Source organism: Notechis scutatus, chromosome 1 (assembly GCF_049901735.1).
Source record: "Notechis scutatus isolate UNSWTSFEM ecotype Mainland chromosome 1, rNotScu1.2, whole genome shotgun sequence".
Taxonomy (NCBI): domain Eukaryota; kingdom Metazoa; phylum Chordata; class Lepidosauria; order Squamata; family Elapidae; genus Notechis; species Notechis scutatus.
The window spans coordinates 38,092,730-38,106,976 of record NC_142009.1 but is presented as its reverse complement, the minus strand read 5'-3'; positions in this window follow the sequence as shown (position 1 = coordinate 38,106,976).

Below are 14,247 nucleotides of genomic sequence, written 5' to 3'. Positions count from 1 at the left end.
CTAATACACATTTATTATGTGTTTCCAAATGCCCCCATTTGCTATTTGGCTTGTCATTAAAATGCCATTTCCTTTGAGGGAGAATAAGAGAAGAAACTTGCACAAAAGAATCTTAACTGGGCCTTGGCCCAGAGAAAAAAAAGTTGGGTGGACATGAGAGACAGATTGGTCCCTAATGTGAATGATACATACCGTATTTGCCGGCGTATAAGATGACTTTTTGCCCTAAAAACATGCCTCCAAGTGGGGGTCGTCTTATACGCCGGTAAATACATTGTCACTCAGTGCAAGAGCGACGGGGCGGAGCTCCGCAACTTGCGAAGCCCCTTCAAGCCCAGCCGAGTCTCTCTTCCTCCTCCTCCCACCCACCCCACCCACCTCCGCCCGGCTCAAGCGCTTGCGGAGGCCAATCTGGAGGTGGGGTGGGGGTGGAGCGGGAGGGTCTCTGGCGGGGCCGCTCGCCCAGCCAGCCCGAGCCGCGTAATGGCCCAGGGAGTGGGGGGAGAAGGTGGTGGGGTGGACTGTGGCGCCCTCCTTCTGGGCAGCGGGCGGGGGCGGCAATTTGCTCCTCCCGCTTCTCCCTCCCTCTTTGAAAGACCGGGAGGGCTGTGCTTGGGGCGGGGGGGATGTCCTCAGGAAGTTCCTGATGGGACCCCGCTGGCAGGGCCACCCAGCTCCCGAGCTGCTTTCCAGGGTCCCCTTGGGAAGAAAAGGGTCCGGTGGGCGGTGGAAGAAGGCGAGCGCCCTCCTCCCGCCCCTGTCCCGTCCCGTCCCTCCTCTTGTCCCCTCCTCCCCTCCCCGCTTAAGAGAAAAGATCTGCCTCCCCTGCACCGAGCTTCCACCCGGCGCCGCGTCTCCCGGCCAGCGCGCTGCGACTTGGGAACCGGCCAAGCGACTTTAAAACCGGCGGAGGCCAGAGATAGCCGGAATTACCCTCCACACCACACACACACACACACACACACACACACAGAGAGAGAGAGAGAGAGAGAGAGAGAGAGAGAGAGAGAGAGAGAGAGTGAGTTGGCAGCTGTCCATCCCCCACCCTTGGAGTCCCATGGCACGCACGCGGGGCTGTCACAAAGAAAGGGAGAGGAATTGAGTGCCAGCCTGAGAAAGGCGAAGCTGCCTCTCTAAAGCATTTTGGTGGCTTTGTAAGTTTGGGGGAAAGGGGTTGGGGGTGTCAATCAAGAATTATATCCAGAATACCCCAAGTGTTACAACTTACGTATTTGCCGGCGTATGAGACGACTTTTTTGCCTTGAAAAGCATGCCTCCAAGTGGGGGTCGTCTTATACGGCGAGTATATAACAAAAACTATATTTTGAGTGGAAATGTTGGGGGCTCGTCTTATACGCCCAGTCGTCTTATACGCCGGCAAATACGGTACATACATACAAGTAGATTAAATTTTCTATTTCCAAATGGATGCTTGGCTACATTCTAGCATGTTGTCTTTTTGTTTATTTCAGCCCCCCCCCTCCTCCATGCCACATGTAGCAGGATGGGACGTAGCCAAATAATATCCATAGCACAACATGGCGAAGGTGAATGTTTCTATTTTGCCTTGAGTTGCATCTTGTATGTCTGATCCTAAGAAAGCTTTGGTACTCAGTTCATTGCTTCTCACTGTAGAAATGGGAATCGCTAAACCAAAAACAAAATAAAAATAAAAATGAGCAAATAAGTAAAAAGGAGGGAGGAAGAGAGGGAGGGAGGGAGAGTGGGAGGGAGGGAGGAAGAAAGGATTAAAGTCCCTGTTAGATGGTGTGATACAACACAGAGATAAGTGAATCAATCAATTTTGTTTTTGTTTGCAACCTGTATTTGTTTTTGTTTTTTTTAGTTTCTATTGAAAAAAAAAATCATATGAAGATTCCTGACCATTTCCCTTTTCTCTTCCAATTTAAAAGCACAAAATGAACCACCCACAACTTCTGAATGCAAGCCATTCCACTGGTTAACTGTTGTCCCTGTCAGGAAGTTTCTTCTTAGTTCCAGATTGGTTATTTCCTTAATTGGTTTTCATCCATTCCTTTTTATTCTGCCTTCTGGAACTTTGGAAAATAGATTGACCCCTTCTTTTTTTGTGGAAGCCCCTCAAATATTGGAATGCTGTTATCATGTCAACCCTAGTTTTTCTTTTCACTAGACTAGACACACCCAATTCCTGCAACCATTCTTTATATGTTGTAGCCTCCATGCCCTGCCCCCCAAAATGATGGTTATGTTATAAATATATGATAGTTGTATCTTCAGTTGTTGCACCAAATGCATGATAGAGGCAAGGAAGACCCTCAGGAAATCAACTATTTCCAAACCTGTATGCTCTTTAGACACAGGGACAACATTTTCAGGACCATTGAAAGGCTGAATGGCTGCTATGCCACATTTTCTCTCTATATTAGTTTGTTTTACAAATCCAAATTAGAAATTTGATTAGTTTATGGTATTGCATAAACCCAGAACATCAGTGCATTCGAATACAATTAGGTAGTATGTCCCTGAGCTGAATATGTTTTTCTTTCTGGAATAAGCTACTTCACGGGATTGTTGTGAGGAGAAAATGCAGAGAAGGTGACAAAAATGTAATTAAAGAACTCAATAGACCTTGTTTTTCACAAATATATGATGCATGTTGTGGTTCTATAGCACACCACTCCTGGGGATTGTTTCACTTTCCTCTAATGTCACAATGCACAGTCTTCTCAAAATATAAATCCTGACATTTCTGGAAATCATTAGATCATTAGAAGCTTGAATGTTGCTTTATTTCATGATGGAAATATGCAAAAAAAGAGGAAATGCTGTCAATAAAGCAGCAGAATACCTAGCAAAACACTTGTCATAAGGAAAGCTATTTGTGGAATTGTGATCAGACAGGTATTATTCCTGTTCCAGAAGATAGGCTAATGCATGGGCACACTGTCATTACCTGCCCGTAATTCCACTGAGAGGTCCCGATAAACAAAACAGATGACACAAGTGAAGGGTGAGCCATTTATATGTGCTATCAGCTTCTTGGACCCTAGCCTACCTGGTTGAATTATGCTCTCCATAATGGCCGGTGGCCCATGAACTTTTATTTATGGTGTCAGCTATGCTAATAAATACAGCCATGAATAGACCACAGCACAGCACAAAAGGTGACCTATGGGCCTCGTTTGCTGAGATGATGGACAGGACTGGTATGTGAATGGCTGTGTGCAGGCTTGGGCTAAACAGGCCCATCCTCAAGTGTTTAGAAACATTCCCTGCGTTCTCGTTTATTTTTCTAAAATAAAATCCATTCCGTGACCCTCGGGAGAAACAGCTATTTGGGACTCATCCAGAAGTTAATCCACCCTGTTATTCTACATTCTTGATGTTAGCCTTGCAGAACAAATAAAAAGGTATCTGACAATGATGATAATGACAATGGCTGAAGGTGGTGGCTAGTGTTGTAAAACAATGACCAAAAAAACATGCACAATCTAAGAAGGGTATTTGTGTTATGGTTTTTCTTTTGAAATATCCTCTCAGAAGTTGAGAAGAACTTTGGGAAGGCCCATCAGTGTTTTAAGGAAATACGGGTGGGTGGTGGGTGGGTGTGGATGGAATTCTGCTTTTGATAAATTGGAATATAACAGCTGCATGCAAGCATCCATCAAGTTCTGAGGAGACCCCAGAAACTGAGGAGAGGAGAAGGTAAACAAGGCATAACCCAGTGCCTCTGCCTCTGCTAAGCCTGTTGTTATATTTGGTATGTTGGGCTGCAGATCAAGGACTCTTCTTGGTCCTTGGTCTGCACTTCATCACAACTAAAAACCCTCATAGGCTTTAGCAGCATTATTGATGATTCAGAGGAATCAACTCATCTTCAGGAAATAACACTGTCTTCAATAGCTATAGTACTTAGACTTATATACTGCTTTACAATGCTATACAGCCCTGTCTAAGCGGTTTACAGAGTCAGCATTTTGCCCCCAAATTTGGGTCCTCATTTTACCCACCTTGGAAGGATGGAAGGCTGAGTCAACTTTGAGCCAGTGAGATTTGAACTGCCAAATTGCAGGCAGCCGGCAGGCAGAAGAAGTAGTCTGCAGTACTGCACTCTAACCACTGCGCCACCACGGCTCATCCTCAGTGTGTAAGAAAGAATTGGGGCTAAACCTTTCAAATAATACTGAAACAGGGAACCCACTCTACTTTTGTGAATCCCAACATAGAGGGTTGGAATTGTTAAGTTTGATATGTATGATATGAGAGATAGCTTAAAGTTTCTCAGTCATGCACACATAAAAACAGGTGAAGCTTCAATTACACTCTTGTGGTGGTCACCTTGAATTTTTTTGAACATACCTGGGGACACTCTTCAGGAAGGAATTTTCATCTCAGTGGTGGAACATATCCATAGCAGGGTCTTTTTTTTCTGTATGTACAGTAGAAGGAACAAGAGTACTAGTTAATACAGAGAATGCATCTTTAACTCTGCATTATGAATATTACATATCCTTCTTACTGAAACAGGTTGTTAATAAATATTTTTCTTACAACATTTCTTTTAATTAGCCTGCTAGATAACCTGACCCAATTCTGAAAAATCCTCACATTAGGATTCCATTAAACTTAATATTACAACCAGTTTGGTAGACCAGTTCAGGTGCCAGACTAATAGCAGGTTGTATGTATTCCTCTTTCATCACAGGTAACTTTGGGACTGTCTATGTTTCTGTCCCTGTCCTTCTCTCCCCGAGGTAGGTAGGTTGACCTCACAGGGTGGTTGTTGTAGAGAACAAGTAGAAATATGAAATATCCCCCCCCCCCCAAAAAAAAAGAGGGGGTAAAGGACAGCCTTTTATTTTTGTCCTGTCATTTGGTTTTGAAGCAAATCATACAGCACATGGTTATGAGATCAAAGAATATAAACGTGTAAGAAGAACCCTATGGTTTAGACCAGTATCAGGATATCATCACTAACAAGTCAGAAATATACAGGTTTACAAGCATTGTTCAGAAAGGCTACCATCCTCTTCCACTGTGGCTCTCCAGCAGCATCCCTGGAGGTAGATACAACTAGGGTAAGTTTAAAAACCATGGAAATTGAGGTCCAGTGCCACAACTGATCATCACCATCATCACTTAATGGCAGCAAATTAAGTTAGTTTAATTATGTGTGTCGTGGGCAGAAGTACATTCTTTTACTGTTTTGAATCTCCTCAAATATAGTTTCAAAATGAAATAATACTGAGATTCATCAGGGGGACTCCACATTTTTAAAAGGCTGGTTTGGGCCTTTCAAAACCACTTAAAGTTTGAAAGAAATGTGGCATGCCAAGAAAAATGTTTAAGACTGCTGAAGTTAATCACAACCTTAACTATTCAGGCAGCAGTATGCCAGCTTTTTGTTCCTATTATGTTTAACACTCCAGATATATAATTTAATGTAGACTTAATGATAGACTCAACCATTCAACTTTAATCGATTTTTCCTCAAGTTCTACACTCCAGAGTGAAGCTTATGGGCCACCACTGAGGCTGTCCATTACTCCAGTGTCAATATGTAAAAAAGAAAAAGAAAATGGTGTAAGAGAATTTATCTTGAACTTATATTGCTATTGGTGTGTAATATACAATAAAAACAGTTAAATTTCAATTACCCACAGGCAATTATAATTTTATTGTTTGACAGTACTGTGGGGATTTTTATAATTCCCAAGACTAATAATTTTCTATAATTTTACAGATTGTGAAATAAACTATTAGAGATTATCTTTGAAAAAGTTCTGAAATTGTAAGGGTGTATCACACTGTTCACGTACATTATTAGTAATTAGAGATCTCTGGATAGTGAAATATCCACTGGTGTTCTGCCAGCTGGATACCATATTTTCTTGCAGGTTTCTATAATCTTGAACTAAAGCAATGAAACTTCTCCAGTACAGCCCACAATCACATCTAAATTTTTATTAGCATTTCCTTGCTCTCTTATTAAGTGACTCTGAAGTGTTTGATAAGTGATATTTGGGCTTCCTGATGGGGTAAAAACAAGGAGAGCCTATAGTATCCTCTTTTCCTGTCATGTCAGAGAGATTTTGTACACATACAGAGAGAAATCTCAATTGTTGATTCTGGAAGACAATTAGTGTTGTTGAAATACCTTTATTACAGATAAAAAGCCAATATTTCTTACATATAAACTATACTTTACCTTAGCTCATACCAGCCAGAGAATGTGATATTTCATACAGTTCTTCATCAAACTACAGGTTGTGTAGTTGATTTTACATTCTAAAGCCATATAATGTTTGAAAACAACAGAGTGAATAGGTTTGCCAGGAAGAGAGACTATTTGGTCCAGTAGTTAAGACACCAGGCTAGAAAACAAGAGGTTGTGAATTCAAGTCTTGCCTTACCTATAAAAGCCAGCTGGGTGACTTTGGAGGAGTCACTCTCTCTCTTAACCCAATCCACCTCACAAGGTTGTTGTAGGGAAAGTAGTAGTAGGAAGATGTTGGGTAGTTATTTGTAAAAATAATAAAGGTGGGATATGAATAAATAATTAGGGATTTGCAGAACAAATATAATCTGAGAGCCATAGTGTCACAATGATTAGAATACAGTATTGCAGGCTAACTCTGCCGACTACCAGTTGTTTGATTCTCACCGGCTCAAGGTTGACTCAGCCTTCCATCCTTCCAAGGTCAGCAAAATGAGGACCCAGATTATTGGGGGCAATATGCTGACTCTGTAAACCACTTAGAGAGGACTGTGAAACACTGTGAAGTAGCATATAAGTCTAAGTGCTTTTGCTAGATGCTATTGCTAATCTGTCTCATTTTATTATTCACTTTTGAATGATGACTTGTCAAGTTTTGTTTTGTTCTGGTTTTGAATTAGTGTTTTTCCTTACAAGAAAAATATTGTTTAGTTGCTGAGTTGGCCTATCCATTGTATAAGAAAACTTGGGACTTTACTCTCTTTAAAAAGGCAAAGGAACATAAACAGGTGTTCTGGTTTTTTACATTTCAAATTGGTAAATACTCTAAGGAGTGCAGAATTCTCTACTGGGATGCAACCTATTTTTCATTGCTTTTTGAAAGGACCATATGCTCATTCATCTACTAACATGCACATCCCAATTCAGGTTGCTTTGTATTTTTTTCAGGTGTGATTTTGACTTACTTTTGTGATTTTGATGTTTTTTTTTCTTCCTTTTAACTACTGAAGTAGTGGATAGCTTCTGCATTTTAGGATCAACTATTGCGAAAGACATGGCAACCATGAAATGTGCCACATGTTCTCTCGGTAGAGAAGCCAGGAAGGCTTTGGAAAAGTTATTCAGATACAAAGATGTACCTATATCTACAAATATCAGAAGCATACAGGCAATAGTTTTCCCTATGAGACTCTATGGAAATGAAAGTTGGATTTATAATCAATCAATCAATTAGACTCAATTTTTTAAAATATTTTTTTCAACAGAATTAAAAACATAACCTTCCTTCCTTCCTTCCCTCTTTCTTTTACACCTTAGAATCTTCAAACCCATAAATCACAAGTTTATTTTCCTCTTTTTTTTTTTAGCAAAAAGTCCATAAGAGGTTTCTAGTCACTGATAAATGTAGTTGCTGATCTTTCTCTAACTAAACAAGTTAAGTTAGCCATCTCTGCTAGTTCTGTCATCTTCACCAACCAGTCCTCTGATGTGGTTATTTCAAAGTCTTTCCACTTTTGTGCATATGATAATCTTAGATCTTTACTCTCCAATAAACAATTTGGTTTCAGAAAAAAACTATCCTGTAATCTGCAACTCTTACACTGCAAAAACATATGGACTACACAACTCGACCAGGGCAAAGCAATAGACGCAATCTACATAGACTTCTGTAAAGCCTTTGATTCAGTGGTACACGACAAACTACTCCTAAAAATAAAATCTTATGGTATCTCTGGACAACTGAATAACTGGATAGAAGCATTCCTGTCAAACAGACAACAAATGGTCAAAATCGGGAACGCCCTATCAAATCCAGTACCTGTCAATAGTGGTGTTCCCCAAGGCAGTGTTCTAGGACCAACTCTCTTCATAATCTACATAAACGACCTTTGTGATCATATCAAGAGCAATTGCGTTCTCTTCGCTGATGATGTAAAGCTGTTCAATACCACAGACAATACTACTACCCTACAAAAGACCTAGACTATGTATCTGAATGGTCTAACATATGGCAACTTCAAATCTCAACAAATAAATGCTCTGTCTTACATATTGGTAAAAAAAATCAGAAAATAAAATACAAGCTGAATAGTCAAGATCTTGTTGATGACCCAAGCTCTGTAAAGGACCTGGGAATACTCACCTCTAATGATCTAAGTGCTAGAGCCCACTGCAACTACATAGCCAAAAAGGCATTAAGAGTTGTTAACCTAATCCTACGTTGCTTTTTCTCTGGTAATATCTCACTACTAACCAGAGCATACAAAACATTTGCTAGACCAATACTCGAATACAGTTCATCAGTCTGGAATCCTTATTACGTATGTGATATTAGCACAATTGAGAAAGTCCAGAAGTATTTCACAAGAAGAGTTCTCCACTCTTCTACTCATTGTAGAATACCTTATGCCACCAGACTCGAAATTCTAAAACTAGAAAACCTTGAATTACGCCGTCTTCGGTCCGACTTAAGCATGGTATATAAAATCATACATTGCAATGTCCTACCTGTCAATGAATACTTCAGCTTTAACCATAACAACACAAGAGCACACAACAGATACAAACTCAAAGTAAACCGCACCAAACTTGATTGCAGGAAATACGACTTCAGCAATAGAGTGGTCAATGTCTGGAATACTCTACCCGACTCTGTAGTCTCTTCCCCAAATCCCAAAAACTTTAACCTTAGACTGTCTACTATTGACCTCACCCCTTTCCTAAGAGGTCTGTAGGGGGCGTGCATAAGCGCACCAACGTGCCTACCGTCCCTGTCCTATTGTTTCTCTTATTCTATTATTTTTCTTATATGTACCCATTTCATATATTCACAACTATGTATACACTTGTACTTATTATCTTGTAAACAATTGACAAATCAAATAAATAAATAAATAAAATAAATAATTTACTGTTCCTTAATCAAAGCAAGAAAATTTCTCATTTCAGTTGAATTTTGATCTTTAAAATTTGAACTCCGAAATTTCTGTTTTGTTACAAATCCACCAGGCATGATAAAATGACCCTTCAAGATATTTACATTTCCAACATAAATTTAAAGTATCTTTATACATTCTAGATAGTTTTACTGGAGTCATAAAGCAACATTATATCATTTTATAGATGTTCCCTTTTAAGTTGTACTGTAACATACATTTCAATCCTTTTAACAATATATTTCAATCCCATGTTCCATCAAATTAACTCCCTATTATGTCCAAATCCTTCTTCCATTTTATCATAGTCTTTCACTTGTTGTTCTTCCATTTCAAATTTCAATAAAATTTTATACATGTTATCATTTACCTGTTCATCATTTGTACAAAGTTGAGTTTCAACTTCTATATTCTGTTGCTCAATTCCAAATGTCCTATTATCTACCATAAATCTTGCTCTTAACTATTCATTCCAAAAACCATTGAAAACTAAATCCCTCTGCAGCCAATTGCTCTTTTGATATCATCTTATATTCTCCGTGTTCCTGTTCTAACAACTCTCAATAGGTTAACCATTTTTCTTTACCTACTATTTCTTTCCTAAAAATGCTTCTTGCACTGAGACCCAGAAAGTCATTTTGGGGCAAAATCTGGGGTTATATCTGATCCACATTCTCAATATGACACTTCTAATGTAATGATTCTTAAAATGTACATTAACTGTAACCTTATTGTACCATAGAAAGTCATGCCGTTTCAAATCTCTAATTCTATTATCTTCTTGTCTATGGAGATTCTCAATCATTCAGGTCATGGTTTCCCAAAGATACTTTTGACAAAAGGCAACTGGACTTTCTTGGTGTCCATTAATTTTTCTATTCCTATTAGGCCTAAGAAATTCACTGGTCTCTTACATAGCTTATGTAACCCATGGCAGCAAAAGATAAGGGTTATCCATCTTTGGTTCTTTACTAGTGCAGAGAAGCTGGGATTCAAAATCGGTCTTCATAATTCAATGTACATAAATGTACATATGTATCTGGTGTGGGAAGTGGGTGGGGCACAAAACTTTAAAAGTGAATTAATTGATCAGAACTACAACAACTGTTGTCCTGTTTTGTCCATACCTAAAGAGCAAGGAGTTGAAATATTCTAATGCTGCCAATAAAAAATCCTTTCCACCAAAATGTGTGTATGTGTTGATATAAAAAGCGCAAAATCTAGGAAAATACTAGGAAGAAACTGATCTCATGAAACGATCCAGTGAGGTTGTACTGTGATAGAGATTCTGATTTATTACACAAGTAAAGTGTATACGAGTGAATGTTTTATAATAAACTCAAAAAGATGGAGGAGAGGTGAAGAGAAAAGAGGTGATTTCAGCTCAGATAAAAATGAAACAAGAATTAAAGAATTCTCCCATCCCAAAGAATATCATTTCACAACAAATGAAAATTTTACAACAGCAAAGAGATAAATATGTCTGGAAAAAAGAATTGCTCCAAAAAGATCATCTCAAGGAAAGGATGGGAAATTCTAATTCTCTGTGATTTAGCTGTCTTCATTGCAACATTTTATGTAGCAAATAACCTTATCTTGTTAAGTATTTTGGGAAATAATATTACCAATTTTAGTACATTCTGTTCATTGGGTAAAGGCATGGGATTAAGAAAATGTGCCTAATGTTCAAAGTCTGCTAATCTTTTCTCACTGAAGCAGCAAGAACTGTTGTACCTAACTGAGCATGCACATGTGCAGGAAATTGCTTGAATAAGTAGCTGTCTTGAAATGAAAGCCAGTTATGTGCCTTTGAATTAAATTAAGCAATTCACCTGGTCATCATCATCAACAATGAATTGCGTGCATGTAGGTGGCAAAAGATGGATAGCTGGCTGTCTTGCTTCTCACTGCCAATTTCTTTCCATGTTGGCTTTGAAAGCAATGAAGGCTTTTGCTGTGAGATCCATAGAACAGGACCATGGAAAGGGTTTTTCATTCTATTGTTAATCCCTTGCATTTTTCAGTGCCAGAACCAGAAGACAAATGTTTTACAGCTGGCAAGAAAAAAGGCTATTAGTTCCTTAAGCTACTAGGAAAAGAAATTATCTATGGATTCATTCACAAGACTCCATTTAGGTGTTTATTATTGTAATGCATATCTAACATAGTTACACATTTGTTAATCTTTTAAATAAGGAATGGAAAGCCTTTTTCAATCAAGGTACTGTGATTTCTTAACTGGAGGTGATGTTATGATCACATTAAAAATGTATGGAAAAATATGGAAATTTCTGTTCCCTGTTTTAGAGCAATTTGATGCTTAACTTCAACTATACTGCACTATCATGTATTTATATATAACCTTTGACTTTTACATATTTGTGACAGTATTGTTCTGGGAATTCTGTGGTCACCCAACAAGAGAATTTAGTTGAAGATGTGTGTTCTAAGGAAACTCTTTTATTCAAAACACTCCTAAAGGCTTTCTGGGTTTAAGAAGAGCATGAATGTATTCTTTCTCAGTATGAATATATAAAGGACAGATATGTTTTCATCACTCAAAATCAAGTACAGCATCCACATTTGGATGAGCATTTGAATCTCATTTACAGCTGCAGTTCTCAAAAGTAGAGGCAGCTAAATAGAAATCTCCATGGAATTAAGAATTAAAAATTAAATTCAATAACCAGGACAACCTCAACATAATACTGGGAGATGAATTTTGGACTTGGATGAACAAAATGACACAGTACTTAGAATCGGGGTGGGCTGCTGGGAGTTTGCAGGGGTTTGGGAGAGCCCCTCCCTAAGATTCTGTGCAGTTTGGAGAACCCCCAAATCCCACTCCTGGCTGGCCCTGCCCACCCTGCCCCTGCCCTCCCAGGAGTCCCCATGTGGCCTGTTTTGGATGCAGGTAAGTGCAGGGTGCACACGGGAGGCTCAGGGAGGGTGAAAAACCGGATTACCAGAAGTTTGGGAAGGCCAGAAATGGGCCCATTTCCAGCTTCCAGACAGCCTCCAGAGCATGGGGAGGCCATTTTCATCCTTCCAGAGGCTCAAGGAAAGCCTCCGGAGCCTGGGGAGGACAAAACATCCCCCTGCCGTGGTCACCCTCAGCAACTGGGCAGGGAACCCATTGCTAGAATTTTTTAAGCCCACCACTGTTTAGAATGCAGTATTGCAGACTAATTCTGCCAACTGCCAGCAGTTCCATCCTGATCGGCTCAGGGTTGACTCAGCCTTCCATCCTTCCAAGATTGGTAAAATGAGGACCCAGATGCTGACTCTGTAAAAACCACTTAGAGAGTGCTGTAAAGCACTGTGAAGCATTATATAAGTCTAAGTACTATTGCCTCCAGAATGATTTGCCTCTAGAAGTTGTGGATGCTCCAACGTTGGAAGTTTTTAAGAATGTGGACAACCACATGTCCGAAATGGTATAGGGTTTCCTTCTGAGCAGAGGACTAGAAGACCTCTACGGTCCCTTCCAATTCTGTTCTTCTGCTGTATAACAAGCTACTGGGTATGGGCTATGGGAAAGTATAAATAATAATGATGCCTATGATGTGACTAGATTAAAGTCAAAAGGACAATGAGCTGTGATATAACAGAGATAAAAATAACGTTTAATGCTTCAAAGATATATATTATTTACTATTGGTACATGGAGTGTCAGAACTATGAACCAAGGTAAACCTGATGTCAGGGAAGAAATGTCAGGACCGAAATGATTTGAACTGCAGTCTGCTATTTCATATCAGAGGAGTATCACATTGTCTATCAGGGAGAAAAAATTCATAAAAGAAGTTGAGTAGCTATGTCTGCTAATTTACAACAGTATCAAAATAAGTCCTTAGATACAACCAGGAAAATGAGAGAATGATCTTAATTCAAATCATTATTGTGATAATACAAATTTATGCTCCAAGCAAAATGTAGAAGTGGAAGTCTGACTAACCATAGAATGCCTACTCAGCACCAACAAGGATGTCATTAAAAAATTGGAATGCCAAAATTGGAAGTAAAAAAGCATCTACATTCATATATATCATGAGAAATAGACTAGAGGAAATTGGACTACAAATAAATCAATTAACAACTACTTGTTCAACGACTAAACAAGTATTGGTTCAGTCCTCAAAGTTCCACTCATCCAAACACTCCCACAGTCATGTGATTATGATTTGGCCACTTGGTAACTGCCTTGCACTTACAACACTTGTCGTGTCTCCTAGTCACATGATTGTGATTTGTGAACTTCCCTGCTGCCTTTCCTCAAGCAAAGTCAGTCAGGAAGCTGGCAGGGCAGATTGAAAATTACTCAGATAAGTCTCACCCACCCACTTTTCCTCAGCCCTTCTACATGTATGATGTGCATCTCCATCTACTTGTGCACTATCTTCACCCATGCCTTTCATGTATCACCTTTCATGTATCATCTCCCACCTGGCAGCAGCCATTCCAAGTCCCACTGTGCTTGTGCTGTGCCTCTCAGTCACCCTTGTGCACCCTCCCCAACCAGTCACACACCCTTCCCTCCCCTTCCCCTGGCAGTCACTTGGAAAATGGAAAAATGCAAAAACTGGTCTGTTCCTTTATATTAAAAAAAGTAGAATTTTATCAACAGGTAATGCCAACCCAATGCAAATAAGTAGAGAAGATGTTGAAGCATAACATACTTTATAGGCTTCAAAATTCATAGAAACAGTAACTGTAGTAATAAAATAAAGAAATGTCTGTTACTTTGAAAATAGACTATGACAGATTTGGACAAAATATTAAAGTGCAGATACATCATGCTGAGAACAAAGGTATATATTGTCAAAACCATGTTTTTTCCAGTTGTGAAAGCTGAGCCATCAGAAAGGCTGAATGAAGAAAATCACATGCCTTTGAATTGTGGTGCTGAAGAAAATTGTTGAAAAAAATTTGGACTTGAGAAAGAACAAGTAATTCAGTGCTAGGCAAAGTAAAACCAGACACCTCACTGCAAGTATTAATAATAAAACTAAACCTTGGACAAGTAATATTAAGGCAAAATTCATTGGCTATCTGGTGCTTGAAAAAATTGGAGGAAATATTAAAACAGGGCAGGTGGGAACAACAACAGAA